Source organism: Ochotona curzoniae, unplaced genomic scaffold (genome assembly GCF_017591425.1).
Source record: "Ochotona curzoniae isolate NIBS_2020 unplaced genomic scaffold, NIBS_Ocur_1.0 contig_908, whole genome shotgun sequence".
NCBI lineage: Eukaryota > Metazoa > Chordata > Mammalia > Lagomorpha > Ochotonidae > Ochotona > Ochotona curzoniae.
Genome location: NW_024466607.1, coordinates 26,341,915 through 26,358,052, shown reverse-complemented (window position 1 = coordinate 26,358,052; position 16,138 = coordinate 26,341,915).

The window sequence follows — 16,138 nt, the reverse complement described above, 5'->3', positions numbered from 1 at the left end:
AATCTTCTATTTGCAAAGTGCTGGGATCCCTTACAGGCTCCAGTTCGTATTCCCAACTTCCCATCCAGCTATCTGCTTATGGCCTGGGAAAGCAGCAGAGAATGGTCCAAGACCTCAGGGTGCTGCACTCTCCTGGGATACCTGGAAGAAACTCCTGGCTTCAGATTGGATCAGCTCTGGCACTTGCAGCCATTACTGGAGTGAACCAACGGATAGAAGATCTCTCTCCATCTCTCTCTTGCCCTGGACTCTCATATGGGTGTCAGGAATGCAAGTTTTTGAGCCATAATTTTCTGTTTCTGATATGAGATTCAGGTAATTCACTGTGCCACAATACTGGTGCTAGCTTCTTTCAAAAAGCTAAATATCTCTTCTTATAGCTCTACATTGGTCGACTAAAAATCTTCCTTTTTTAAAAAAGATTTACTTATTTTTATCTGAAAAGAAAATTCACAGAGTGAAAGAGAGAGAAGGATTTTCCATCCGCTAGTTCACTTCCCAAATGGCTGCAACAACCAGAGCTGAGCTGACCTGAAGCCAGGAGCTTCTTCTAGGCCTCCCTGGTACGTGCAGCATCCTGAGGGCTTAGATTACCCTGGTGCCTAAATGGGAAGCTGGCACTTACAAGTGGAGGAATAGCTTGTTGAGTCATAACACCAGCCCCAGAATCTTCTTGCTAATCCTTCCTACCTTAATCAAATCGAAAGGGCTAACGTGCAGACTTTATATTTCTCTTTTTTTATTTTTTAAGTTTTATTTAGACCTCTATTTATTTGAAAGGCAGATGACAGAAATGAAGGGACAAAGACAGGAATTGTATCTGGGTCTTCAGTACCTGTGCTCATCATCCTCTGCTCTCCTGGACCAGAAGTGGAGCAGGTAGGACTCAAACTGGTATGACTGCTGGCACCACAAGTGGCAGCTTAGCCCACTGCTCACAATGCCGGCCCCTGTACCTTAATCTTACCAAGGGCAAATCCCATCAATGTGTCCATAAAAGTCAAGTTTTATGGGATAAACTACTTGTGTGTAGGTTCATATGCATAATTTTTATTTTTAAATTGTTAGTTTAATTTTAGCCAAGAACAAAATGCACCAACAGAAGGTCTTTCAGTGATTTTCCAATCCTTCTGAGAACTGTTCACATTCTGTCTCTGAAAATTTAATTACTTTGATAAGAGAAGGGAAACTATTTGGAACAAGTTATAATCAATAGTTCACATTCTTTACCATTTACTTTGGGATTTTAGGAAATAGGGATGAGGAGATAAAATGAGCAAAGTGAAACTACAGACACACTACTAGACGAGGTCATAATTTTGCTCGATCCCCTTTCAATCTGCCATCATGCTGAGCCCTCCTCTGTGCCCAAGGAAGCTGACCTCAATGGGTATCACTTGGTTACCTGCTGGCAGGCTTCCAGGTGGGTTTGGACAACAGCGGGAACTGGAAGGAGATCAACGGGAAAGGACAGAAGGTTGGGAAGGGGAGGACTGCCCTCTGTTCTTCCCTGTGCTGGGATGCACTCCTGGCCATCCATCACCAACACCCTCCAGTTCCGTCCTCTTTCACAATGCCCACACTATGGCTCCGGCCATCTGACTTGACTCTACTGACAGTATTTCTTTGCTGTGCCTTCAGATTTACAGCAGTGAGTTTCTGGGTGACAGAAACCCAGTGGCATACTTATCCTGACAACTCCCTCTGAAAATCAGACCTTCATTAGAATCTCTTCAAAGCTTTCCTGCTAGACTGAAGAACTGAAGACTCAGGATTTGTAAAACCAGCCACCTCCTTCCTGTGCACGTGGGCAGCTAGGACAATGGTAATTCATCTTCCAAAGCAATGGCTTCCCACCAAACACTGCGCTCAAGCTCTCGGGCAGAACTGAACACCCTTTCAACTGGGCAGTGCACACCACCGGGCAGGAACTACTGAGGGCGCTCCTGAAAGGCAGCTGGCAGAGGGGAGGGACCCACACAATCCTCTAGGCAGGAGTCTGTTACATGTCAAGAAAGAAACATTGACAAAGAGATCCCACTTCCTCCTCCTGCTGGGTTTCCTCTTGCTGAGGACAAGGAATCAAAGTCAGCATTGTATTTTCACACCAGATGCAAGAAGTTCTATCACTGCCTAGGGAAGCTGCTCCATGTGCCACTTCACTTCGCTACTTCCCTAGACTGAGAGTCCCCTTACCACTAGCCAAGGCAGACACACAGTGCCAAGTATCTTGCATTACCAACCAGCCACCTGCCTGCCATCCTTTTCTTTCTTAGGCAGTAAGGCAAGATAAGCAAGGGAGAAAATTCTGCTGTGCTCAGCCTTGCCTGTCTCTTTAACAGTTCTGTCCAGATTAGCACTTTTCCACAAGAGAGAACTGGCATATGCTTACACCATAATCGGCTCTGAGCTCCTTCTCTGGATTTTTCTCTTGCCAAGGCGACTGGATTTGGGCTTAGATGTTCACTGAAATCACCTGTGATACTCTAAGTATTCTACCTTGCTGTCACTGGGCGCAAGTAACTCAGAGGATACTGTAGTTCTTAATATTGGGGCATTCTTTAAACAAGAGCTGATTTAAAGAACACTTTCAGCGAGAAGATAAGAACTGATGTGGCTGAATGAAACAAACTACTTCAACAGGGACTTCAAATGTTCCCCTCTGCAGAGCTGACAGAGCTGCAAAGACAAAGACATGGGCACAAACTGCAGTCGGCTACACTTCACTAGAACAATCCAAAGGGACAACAGCTCTTGGCCACCTTGGTGGCAATGTCCCCTGATCCAGCTGCAGGGTGCACCTAGCAGGCACCCTGAGAGGCGGCAGACCGACAAAACGCACCTTCCACCGTGTGCATTTCTACCACTCTTCCCCTTCACTGCATTCATTTCAGAGCAAGTTTTACTGGGGTATTCTGTTAAAAGTGGGGCCTCCTGGTAGCAGAGACTTCTATTTCCTTCTATGTATCTGCAAAGTTTTCAATAGCTTTTTGGAATCAGGGAAAATAAACAAAAGCTGCACACAGTTAAGAATTTAAGTTTTCCATAAATATGTATTTATATGTAATTCTTGAAACTCAAAATCCAAATTATCTTTCTTAGCTTTTGCGTATTTTAATTTTTTTTTCAATAAGATCTCGGACTTTGATTTTAAATTACAAAACCATTCAAAGTGTGAAAAACAAGAATGGTAATTTGAGATTGAAATGGTATCTCTGGTATATTTCATGACCTTAACTAACACAATTTGTACTCTTCAGAGTGAAAGTTCGCTGCTTTCATATTTTAAAGTATTCCTAGCACCAATGGGGAGAAAAAAAGAATATAACTGTCTCTTCGTATAAACATCATATAGATCATATCATATGATACTGCATGCAGTTATATGCCTGAGCTTATACAGATAAAGCAGACTGGTGTTTCTTCCACTACAAATGCTAGCCAATAAAAACTTTCCAGTCTTCAGCTGATTACTACTTGACACCAGATATCTGTGGAAAAGAAAGTTAATCGTTGCTGGCTGTTAGCTAAAGGAACAGAACACTAAGTAACCTGCCTATTGCCAGATCATCACCGCTGTTTTATTATGTCAACTGATTTTCTCCACTTAGTGTCACTCATACCGGTATCTAGCAGTTAGCCTTTCTCGGAATCTATTGATAGCTGATCAAGTGTTATTCACAATCGTACAGTGTTACAATATATTAACAGGGAATCTTGGAAACCATGAGCATCTTTACTAGCTAGTAAATAAGAACAAGGAATTCCTTCATACTGTCCTAATATGGGGTAAACTGTTTCTTTCCTAACTTCGATCTGCAAATGACTTATGGTTATAGCTAGAAGAACAAAAATAATCCGTGAATAAAGAAGGAAGAGCATGCATTTTTCATTGTAGAAATTTACAAACACTCCTATGGACATTCAGTTCAAAGATTGTCAAGACTCAAATTGCCTGCAAAAAGAGCCTGAGACAAACTAAAAATGCGAGGGAGAAAAATAAGATCACTTTTGAATCAGCGCTTTACAGAATATGGTGAAATGTTTTAAATACAAATGTCTGAAACAAATTAGAAAGAGAAGAATTTAGACAATGGGACGAGTCTCAAAGCAACAGAAAAGTCTTGAAATAACTGTGTTTACTAAAAGGTTTAACAGAACAGAATCCCCACATGTACTACCACCACAAGTTCATGGCTTTAGATCACAACCAAACTTTGAAAGCGGTAAGGGAAAAGGGCCTAACATACAATCCTGATCTTAACAGAACAGACCTCAATCAAACAAAAGTGTCAAATACAGCTCTCAAAACCTATTGTGGTACATCTGAAGAGCAGAAAATACTGAAGCCAATTTACCAGCAGAGTTTAGAGGCTGCAACTGACAAGGTGATGATCATATAGTGAGGACTGAAAAAATATGACCATACTGAAGCACTCTAAGAGATGCTTCAAAAACCAGCTGATGATAACAAGAAACTGTAAAGCAGCTCCTTGACCGGCTATCTATGGGGATGTAAAAAGATGCGGGGCCACCAAGGCAAGAATAAACAAAAACAGCTACTAATTACCAAGGTGCCCACTAGGGATTGCAATAATACACTGCTGTGTTCCAAATGGCCTTGTCATCCTTCCAAACGTTCATTTGATAAAATCTTAATTCTCCAAGTGATGGTTTGGAAGGCAGGGCTTTAGGGGAGGTAATACTCTCAGGAGAGCTAAACCCCAATGAGGGGGATTAGTGCCCTTATGAAAGAGGCCCACGGGAGTGTGTATGCCCCTTCCACCAGGCGAAGACCGAGCCAGGACACACATCTGTGATGCAAGAGAAACACTCTTAAGACACCAAATCTGCTGGTGCCTTGAGATTGGACTTTCCAGCTTCCAAAATTTTATTAAGAATTAAATCTTCAATGCCAGGATACACTTAAATAGCAGAACAATGGACTTATGACTGTGAAGGACTACACTATCGTAATGACGTAGAAGAAATCAGTGAGGGGATGGGGATTAGGGAGCAGGGGAAGGGAGGAAAATTCCATAGCCTATGGAACTATATCATGGAATAATAAAATAAATAATTACGTTTATAAAAAAGAGAGAACTCTGGTTCTTTACAAATTTCCATCCAGCTTTTTCAGTGTGCTGTTAGAGCAAGCAACTGAATGCAGTAGACCCATACTGAGTTCCACACAAGCAGAGAACCTGCTTAAACAATGTCAATACCTGTTCACCCAACTCCAGTTCATCCCGGAATTGTGATACATCACAAAACACACTCCTGCAATTGGTAAACTACTGCTGTAGAACAACCCTCACTAAGGAAGTAGTAGCCCAAACACCCAAATTGTCTTTTCAGCCATCCTCTGCAGAAGGGAAAATCATTTACCTTTTCTAAATCTTATCCTCAGCTGAAAAATAAAAAATAAGAAAAAACAAAATATCCTTTACTTCCTAACTCCAAAGGCCTGAAGAATAAGACAGCAGAAAATATGTGAAAATGTTATGAATAAAATCATAGGGATATGCACAGTATTTCACCATGTGAAACAAAGTTGAACCTAAAAAGGTTATAAAGCCTAAGAGACTGAAAATCCAAAATATTTGGAAGCATAAACAATGTTACATTGAAAGCACGCACCAGGAAAAGGCAGGGCAACCTCTACCTTGATTTCACTGGCGCTTAAGAGGATCCTTATGCAAAAAAGTAGTGTCACTGCATTTACAAGTAAATGTTGATATAGCCAAAGTGGAAACAGAACCGCAAGAATACTTCTCAAACTGAGATTCAAGCACCCGTGGAGGCATGTGGGACTGGAGGATGCAAGTTAACCAGGGTCATTGGGGTACTGCACCGAGTAAATGTGACAGATAATGCGCAAAGAAATCCACTCAGAGGAGCCTACAAATGTTGGAATAGTGGCCACTGGCTGGTTTCGCCTGCCCTGAACCCACTGGCTCCCATGGTGGGTACTGTCGAGGCAATGCCCAGCACACTTACCAGGGCCTGAGAGAGGCAGGCTGTCAGAGTTCAGCTTTCCAGCACCCCAAGAACACTGTCCCATCAAGTCCCGTGACCAGAATGCCTGACACGGAGGATCTCTCTTCCTGCTCCTCCCTTTCTCTTGTAACTCTTGACTTCCAAATAAATTGGTTAATTAAAAAAAAAAAAATCAGTAACAAACTCTAAGTCCCAATATCCACAATCAGATAGTAACTTTGTCACGGGCAGACTCGGACACAGTGGGCCATCTTCACTGCTGGGTCAATGTTTCTAATTTCATGTAAATTAGAACTAGCATCACTTAGAACGGAGGAGGTGGAAAGGGCAAATTAACTTAAATGAAACTAAAGTGAAAATCTGTTAACATTATAAGCCACAAGGTTTGCAGATACAAACAGTTGAACTGGAACATATCCTAACTGGCTGAAAGTAACTGGCTGAAAAAGTAACGAAATTGCTGTAAGTCAATCGAAATGAACGAAATGAAGGATCAAAAAGTCTTCTCCAAATTTACCACATGCTGGCAAGATGAAATGCTTGATGTAGGTCATTATCCATGCAAATGTTTATAAAATATCAAATATTTATAAAATGCCAATTAACTGTCAGTTTCTGAACACCCCCTTTTAAATAGCATACACAGATAGCAGGGCCAACGGGTTATGAGCAGGTAAACAAAGTTCCCATACATGCCTTGGTGCAGACATGTTAGAACACTGTCTGGTTAGAGGGTTCAGGATGGTAACTGTTGCTTTAAAAAATTCTGCCTTGAAGCACATCTATATCTGGAAGGGGAATAGTAATAGCAGCAAATACTGTTATTATGATTACTGCCAATATTATCACCATCATTCCAGTGGTTACTACAGCCTTATCCCTCCCACCATCTCTTCCTCTTCAGTTGTTGTCAAGAATATGATACTCTGACAAACACGTTTGATTTAACTCTTCAGATACACCTCGAAAGGTATTAATCTCATCTCATGGTCAAGGAAACTGAGGCCCTAACTAGATAAAAATAACACAAACTGTAAGTGGAGGAGTTCATGCTTCAAAAAAAGAAATTATTTGTTTGTTTCTTTCAAAGGCATAGTTACAAGAGAAGGAAATGGAGGTCTTCCATCTACTTATTCACCCTGCAAATGGCCAGAACTGTTGGGGTCGGGCTTGGGCTAGGCTGAAAGCCAGAGCTGGGCCCAGGCAGCATTCCCAGTGTAGGGGATTTGGGCCATTTTCCGCTGCTCTCTCTGGCACATTGTAACAGTGCTGGTTCTGAAATGAAGCAGTATGAGCTCAAACTGGTGCTATTTGAGGATGTCAGCACCGCGGGATTCTGAACCCCTATACCACAACAGCAGCCCCAGGAGCCCATGCTTTAAACTACTACTAAATACTGCTCCATGGAGAGCATTTAGACGGATTCCTTATCATTACATAGAAACTTCAAGAGAAGAATTCTTCACAACAAAAACTGAGTCCCAACATTTGGCAATAATGTAAATGCCCATTTGCAGGTAGTTCCAGTGAGCTTTCTTTTCAAAAATGTTATTCAGTGTTGTCTGGAATGTTCACTTTCCAATCAGAAAAATCTGAAAAATGCTATTGAGGCCATTATTGTCGCACAGCATATTAAGCTGCTTACAGCGCTAACACCGCAAGTTGCAGTGCTGGACAGGCCTTAACTGGCTCAACTAACCCTTTAATCATAGAAGTGCATAAAAAACAGGAAAGTGGTTAGGCTGGCACAAGCCAACTATGCTCACTGAGCCAACTGTTTCTTTAAATACCTACCTATGGACTTACCATTTTTACTAATGACTTAAGATTTGTGGTTTTCCTATTTTAAAAATAGGTATTTTACTTATTTTTTAAAAAAGAAGTCAGCTCCTGGGCCCGGTGGTGTGGCCTAGTGGCTAAAGTCCTCACCTTGAATGCGCCAGGATCCCATTTGGGCACCGGTTCTAATCCTAGCAGCTCCACTTCCCATCCAGCTCCCTGCTTGTGGTCTGGGAAAGCAGTCAAGGACGGCCCGAAGCTTTGGGACCCTGCACCGGTGTGGGAGACCTGGAAGAGGTTCCTGGATCCTGGCTTCGGATTGGCATAGCATCAGCCGTTGTGCTCACTTGGGGAGTGAATCATTGGACGGAAGATCTTCCTCTCTGTCTCTCCTCCTCTCTGTATATCTGACTTTGTAATAAAATAAATAAATCTAAAAAAAAAAAATCAATAGGTCTATAATGTCCTATAAATGCCGGAATAACTACAAGATGCTAAAGGCTGTTCTGAGTTGAAAGCAGGATAACACCAGGTCTGTAAGGGATGAGCACAATGTTGTGTTTGAACACATGAATAAAATCTTTTAACGATGGGGATAAAGGATGAGCATCTGGCAGTGGATAAGATGCTCTTTAGGGGTTGGCATGGTGGCACAGCAAGCTAATCCTCTGCTCTGCAGTGCTGGCATACCATATGGGTACCAGCTGGTATCTTGGCTGCTCCACTTTCCACCCAGCTCTGCTTATGACCTGGAAGAATAGTAGAGGATAGCCCAAAGGGTGGAAACTTGCACTCTCAAGGGAGACAGAAACTCCTGGCTCCCAGCTTCAGATCAGCTTAGCTCTGACCGTTGTGGTCATTTGGGGAGTGAACCAGCAGATGAAAGACCTTCTTAATTTTTTTTTTTAAAGATTTATTTTCTTCTATTGGAAAAGCAGATATACAGAAAAGGAGGAGAGACACAAAGGAAGATCTTCCGTCTGATGATTCACTCCCCAAGCGGCCGCAATGGCTGGAGCTGAGCCAATCCGAAGACAAGAGCCAGGAGCCTCCTTCAGGTCTCCCACACAGGTGCAGGGTCCCAAGGCTTTAGGCTGTCCTCGACTGCTTTCCCAGGCCACAAGCAGGGAGTTGGATGGTAGGCGGGACCATCAGGATTAGAACTGGAGTCCATATAGGATTCCAGCACGTTCAAGGCGCTGGACCCATACCTTCTTTTTCTATCTTGCCTCCTCTCTCTCTGTAAAATCAGTCTTTCAAATAAATAAAGATGCTGCCTGGAACATAATCATTCATATCAGTGTCTTTCCAGTTTAAATCCCTGCTGCACTTTCAATTCTAGTTTCCTGCTACTGAACCTGGGAAGCAGCATTTTATGGACCCAGGGCTTGAGCACTTGTCACCAGCATGACAGAACAAGCTACAGTTCCCGGCTCCAGGTTTCACACTGATGTAGCCCAACTACCGTGGATGGAAGAGCTTTTTCCTGTATCTCCCAGCCTGTCATTATGCCAAATAAACAAATCTTTAAAATCTGGGGCCAGCTTGTGACACAGTGCGCCAGGCCTCTGCCTATATTGCCAGCATATCATTTAGGTACAGGTTCAAATCATGGGTGTTACACTTCTGATCCAGCTCCCTGCCAGTCGCCTGGGGAAACATCAGAGACTGGCCCAAATCCCACATGGGAAATGTGAAGGACACTCCTGACTCCTGGTTTTGGACTACCACAACTACAGCTGTTCATGCTATCTGGAGAGGAAACAAGCAAGTGCAAGATCTCTGTCTCTCCTTCTAACTATGCCTTTCCAATAAAAATTTAAAATCTTTTTTAAAAAATAAAATTTAAAAAAAGACTATTTTTTAAAACATACATATTTTTATTATATACTACATATATTAGATATATATATATATATAACGGTAGATATACAGAGAGGAGAGACAGAGAGAAAGATCTTCTATCCACTGGTTTACTCCCCAACTGGCTACAATGGCTGGAGCTACGTCAAAACAAACCCAAGAGCCAGGAGCTTCTCCAAGTTCCCCCCACCCCTCCGCCCCACGGTCTCAGGGTCCCAAGGTTTTGGGCCATCCTCTATTGCTTTCCCAAGCCACAAGCAGAATGCTGGATGAGAAGCAGAGTAGCAGTAGCTGGGATATGAACCAGCACCTATATGGGATCCTAGCAATTGCAGGGGGTGGATCAGTCAGTGGAGTCCCCACACTGAGCCCTGGCTTAGTGCTTATCTTTTAAGCACTTACTAGAGGCTTAAGTCAAAGCCCAAACAAATTCTCCTGCATTTACTATTCCATTTAATGGTTACCCGACCCAAACTCAGAGTAGTTGGCTTAAATGAAAAAACTCAAGATATGAATGGTCAAACTCAGGCTCTAAACGCTGGGTCATAACCATTATCCAATTAAAACAAAAGGGATAAATGCTTACTCCTACCTGATAAGCGAAAAAACAAAATCATGTAAATGCAGAAAAAAGTTTATTTTTATGTCCATGAATATTTTAAGAATCTTACTCATGTTTCTTATACTTTCAACTCATGATACTCTTTCTCCATCATTTTTTAAAGATTTATTTTTTTTTTTTATGTATCTGAAAGGCACAGTCACAGAGGGACAGAGAAAAATAAGAGATCCCTATCTGCTGGTTCATTCCCCAAATGACCACAGTATCTGGGCCTATGCTAAGCTGGAAGCCGAGAGCCTAGACTCCCTTCAGATCTCCCATGTGGACGCCAGGACTTAAGCACCTGAGTCATTATGTTCCAGACCTTCCCAGGCACACTAGCAGGAATCCAGAGCAAAAGTGGAGCAGTATGGTCTCGAACTGGCATCCATATAGGATGACCCTGTCCACAGGTGGTAGTTCAACTTGCTACATACACCACAATCCTGGGCCCCTTTCTTTCACTATGTAAAGGAAAATCCCACTCAGTTCTGCCAGACTCCTTCTCACTGAGAAGTACTGCCACACCAACTCAATTGTGGAGGCATTTTAAAGATGATAGTGTTATGCAGCCAAATTATAGGTTTAATTTCTACCCAGGAACTCCCTTGGGCACCTAATGAAGGGTCCCAAAAAAGGAGAGAGTAATGAAACATATTCTGGGATGATGTATTAGGAAGTACATGTGTTTTTAGATCTGAATTTTTAATTTAAAGTATTCCCAAAGAGCAAACGTTAAAAGCAATCTTCCCATTGGGAGAGTTGATGATGCTGGCCCAGCATCCATGTCTTCTGTTTTGCCAAATGTACTATTTCAAATGTCCCCTAAATGCTCTATAAGAAGCACTCAGTTTTTAGGGTTTTTTTTTTTAATTATCACATTTATTAATTTGAGAGACAGAGATCCCCAAGTGAGCACATCAACCAGGTATTGGGTTGAGCCAGGCCAAGGCCAGGAGGTGGGAACTTCATAACAAATCTTGCACACACTTGGTAGGCACCCAGTTACGTGGACCTTCACTGCTGCCTCTGAGGGTCTGCAATGACAGCAAGCTGGACCAAGAGCTGCAACTGCAGAGTGAGCCCAGGTCTGCCAATGTGGGACACGGGACTCTTAACCAGCCCATCTCCACGTTATTTTTGAACACCTGAGTCTTAAAGATTGCTTTAAATGTTATTATCTTCACCATATTTATTCCAAAATAATGTACATTATCATATGGCATGGTTATTCATGTTTGTGGTGATATTTAATAACTACTACCTTAACCTGGTTTAAAAAAAAAAAAAAAAGGTGGAGTGGCCAGAGTTTTACAAAGGAAATTCCTACCTAGTCCCTTACCTTTACGTGGTAGGCACTATGAAGATGAGTAACAGCAGAGTCAGACAACATCAGTAAGCTAAAATGGTAACAAAATGGAGATTTGTACATAAGCTTTTTTTTTTTTTAACTCAGAAAATGTTTCTCTTATTAAATTCTTCTATCTAGCCAATACACAAATGCATTTTCTTGGAATGACTGCTTCTCAGTCAGATGTGCTAGAGTACATTTATTCCAAGGGCTGGTGTCAAGTTCAACTCTGCCTGCCCACCATTGTCCATTCTGTCTGATCTGAATTTTTAATTTTAAAAACAGGGGTCAGTGTTGTAGCACAGCTGGTTAAGCTTTAAGCCACCTGCTATACCACCAGCATCTCATATGAACACCTGCTGGAATCCCAGGTGCTCCCGTTTAGATCTAGGTCCCTGCTAATATGCCTAGGAAAGGAGTGAAGATAACCCAAGTGCTTGGTGTTCTGCCAATCCATGGGTCAGACCCAGATGCAGTTCTAGGTTCCTGGCTTTGGCCTGGCCCAGCTGTACCTGTTGCAGCTACCTGGGGAGTGAACCAGCAGATTCAAGACACTTCTCTCTGCTTTCTTTTTTCCTCTCTCTCTCACATTTACGCTCACCCTCTTGCTCTCTCTCCCTGTCTCCCTCTGCAACTCTGCCTTTCAAATAAACAAATCTTCAAAAACAAAGAAAAACACCAGCCACAGTGCACCTAGGACTAAGCAGTCCAGTCAGTACACTCTTTATGTATATGTATGTATATAAAGCACACATAAACAGAAATCAAAAAAAGATTAAACATTCAAAACACTGTGTTAACATGTTCGGGAGTTAAATTATGTGGATAACAAAACAGATTTTAGGAAGTTCATAAAGTCTCATAACATGTGTCTCCTGCCACGTTGGTTAATTTTCAGATATACATCAAACTTTATGGAGTCTTGCCATCTCTCGTGATCACAAGATAGCAGATTTCTACTCTTGTCCAATAAAACTGCAAGTTACCAGAAGAACTTAAAAGCGTTTGGCTGGGATTCCTTCTATGAGTAACGGCCAGGATATCTTGCAAAAAATTTGCTTATTATGGGCGGAGGTGATCTTCCCTATAAAAACATTAAAGATTACTTTAAATCACCAGCCACTACTGCAAAATCAGTCTTATGATGACAAAATCTAGGAATAAGTAAATTTACAAAGAACACCAATTCACTACCAGACTTTTAAAAACATTCTTAAATGGTTTTTAATTTTTTTAATTTTTAAATGTTTTTAAACATTGATATCGTGATATAGTAGGTAAAGTCACATCTGCAACACTAGCATCGCCTATGGGCTCCTTTCTTTAAGTTTTTTTTTTTTTTTTTTTTAATTGGAAAGTCAGATATACAGAGAGGAAGATCTTCTGTCTGTTGATTCACTCCCCAAGCAGCAATGGCTGGAGCTGAACAGAGCCAAAGACAGGAGCCTGGAGCTCCGGGTCATCCTCGACTGCTTTCCGAGGCCACAAGCAGGAAGCTGGATGGGAAAGCAGGGCTGTCAGGATTAGAACCAGCACCCATATGGGATCCTGGTGCATTCAAGGCGAGGACTTTAGTCACTAGGCTAACATGCTGAGCCCATAGTGTCCTTTTTGAGTCTGCTTCACTTCCTAACAGCTCCCTGCTAATGGCCTGGGAAAAGCAGCAGGAGATGGCCAAACTGCCCCGGTCCCTGAAGAGACCTAGAAGGAGGAGACCGAGAAGAAGCTCCGGGTTCCAAGTTTCTGACTGCCACAGCACTGTGGCCTTCTGGCAGATACACCACTAGACAAAAGCCCTCCCTCTCACTCATTCTCTCACCTCTCTCTCCATAAATGTTACCTTTCGAATAAAGAAATAAATTATCTTTTTAAAGTAAAAAAAAAATATGTAAAACATTTAGAAAGAAAACTTTTCCTTTTATTTGAAAAACAGAGACACAAAGAGAGAGCTCCCGGGCCCAGCACGGTACTCTAGTGGCTAAATCCTTGCCTTGCAACAGCTGGGATCCTATATGGGTGCTGCTGGTTTGTATCCTAGCTGCTCTACTTCCCATCCAGCTCCCTGCTTGTGGCCTGGGAAAGCAGTCAAGGGCAGCTCAAAGCCTTGGGACCCAGCACCTGCTTGGGAATGTGAAAAAAGCCCCTGGCTTTGGATTACCTCAGCTAATCCACTTGGGGAGTTGCAGCCACTTGGGTAGTGAACCAGTGGATGGAAGACCTCTCTCCCTCTGTCTCTCCTCTCTCTAGATCTCTGCCTTTCCAATAAAAATAAATAAATTTAAAAAATAGATATATGTTGGTTCACTGCTCATAAGCTTTTAGCAGTCGGGATGGTACCGGTCAAAGCCAGGAGCCCAGAGCTCTGATACAGAGCTCCCACATCATGGCAGGGACCTGACTGTAAGCATCTTCGAGGGCATCCCCTGCTGCCTCCCGAGCTGCACAGCAGCAGGAAGATGGAAATGAAACAGGGACCAGGTCTTACACCCAGAGAGGCAGAAATGGGTTGCAGGCATCACAAACGGCTTCTGAAGCACCACACTAAACACTCACTCCCAAACTGCCTTTTTTTTTTTTAAAGATTTATTTTTATTTTATTTTTATTGGAAAGGCAGATATACAGAGAGGAGAGACAGAGAGGAAGATCTTCCGTCTGATGATTCACTCCCTGATTGAGTGCAACGGCCGATATTATGCCAATCCGAGGCCAGGAGCCTCTTCTGGGTCTCCCACGCCGGGTGCAGGGTCCCAAAGCTTTGGGCTGTCCTCGACTGCTTTCCCGGGCCACAGGCAGGGAGCTGGAAGGGAAGCCGGGCTGCTGGGATAGAACCGGCGCCCATATGGGATCCCGGGCGTGCAAGGCGAGGACCTTAACCACTTGTGCCACCGCGCCGGGCCCCAAACTGCCTTTTTAAAATAATAACTATCCCCGCCAAAATGCCGCCTAAGCTAGAGAGAAAATCAACCGATACCTTCGACTTAGAATGTGTAACACTTCAGACATAAAAGCAATGTGTCATCTGACCTAAACACAAGGCTGTTAGCTGAGTCTGCTCTCTGCCCACCAGCCTTTAGGCCAACACTTCTCCAAAGTCATGGAGGCTGCACCCCTCGGCGGAGGGCAGGTCACACCAATGACCTGAAGTAAGATAAGCTGGGCCTCTGTGCCAATAGTCGATTTCTTGAGTACTAATTCTTGACAGCATGGTAATGGTAATATACAAGTAAATGGCTTCACAGAATAACAACATAATTTACATTTACCAATTTCTAGCCAAATAGGCACACATGCGTCACTGTCATCCCCTGGGATTTACAACTCTCCCTCTTTCAATGCACTGATGGGGACAAACAGCTTAACGAATAAATGCAGGAAGCGCAGCCACCAAACTCATTCTATGCAGCTGCTTCTCCTGGAATATGAAGACGCAAGGTGTCTGGGATGGGGCAGGAAAACTGGAAAAATAATGACATAAGTTCAGTAAAACCAAAGTTGTATTAAAAAAAAAAATCAGTGGTGCTTCTGAAGCTAATTGTGCGTTTCAATGGCGCTCCAATTCACTGTATAGGTGTTTGAGGTTCCTCTCCCATAGTCCCTCAAACCTAGCCATTTACGAGAAACTCATCCAAGTTGAATCAGTGACTTGTGGGGAAGAGAGGCCACTAGAGTCGGCCGTGTGCTCCGGAAATGTGTAACTGGCACACCAGGCAACGACTCAGAGAACACACCTCCTCTCCCTCCTCCCCCCACCCACCCACCCGTGCTTCTCTTTCAACTTCCCCTTAAGGGGGTGGGGAGAACGCGGGCGGGACAGTCACAGAGACAGTTTTTGAAAATTCACGAGAAAAATAAACAAAAGCACCCAATCACGTCCAGCGACGGGATTCCGGCTGGGGGTGGGGTGGGGTGGTGGGGGGAGACTGGATGCCCAGCGAGGACCACGCTCCTGGAGGCTCCGCGAACTCCTCCCGGAGGTCCAAGTTTGTCTCGCACCCTTTCCCCTGCACTCACCCGAGCGCAGGAAGGAGAGGGGTTGGCCGACGCGGCCGGAACCCCGCGACCTGGAACCGGGGCCCTTTTTTGGTAGCTGGCCGTGCCCTGCGCACAAGTGTCTGCATCCGAAACCCGTCTCGGCGCGCGTGAGCGCCAACTTTGCGGGGACCCCCCGCGCCGCGCCCCTCCGAGCCCTCGTCCCCCCCACGTCTCCCGGGTTCAGGCGGCGGCTCCCGGCGTCCTCACTAACCCTCCTCACACGCCCACGGAACCGAGCCTTCCCCCCCCCCCTTTGCCTAGCAGCGGCAGCCAGACTGGGGGCAGCGCGGACTGTGGTCACCTTCCCCAAGAAAACGTGGCGACGAGGGTGTGGGGGCCTCGACCCTCCGTAGCCCCCCGGCGTGTCTCCCCGCAGCCCAGGCGGCGCCCGGGCGAGCTCACCTGGCGGCTGGCGGCGGCCTCCGGGGCGGCCTCTGGGCGTGGGCCGGGCGGGGGTGGGTGGCCACGGGGGGCGGCAGGGGCCGCGGCTGCAGCCGGGGCCGCCGCCAGC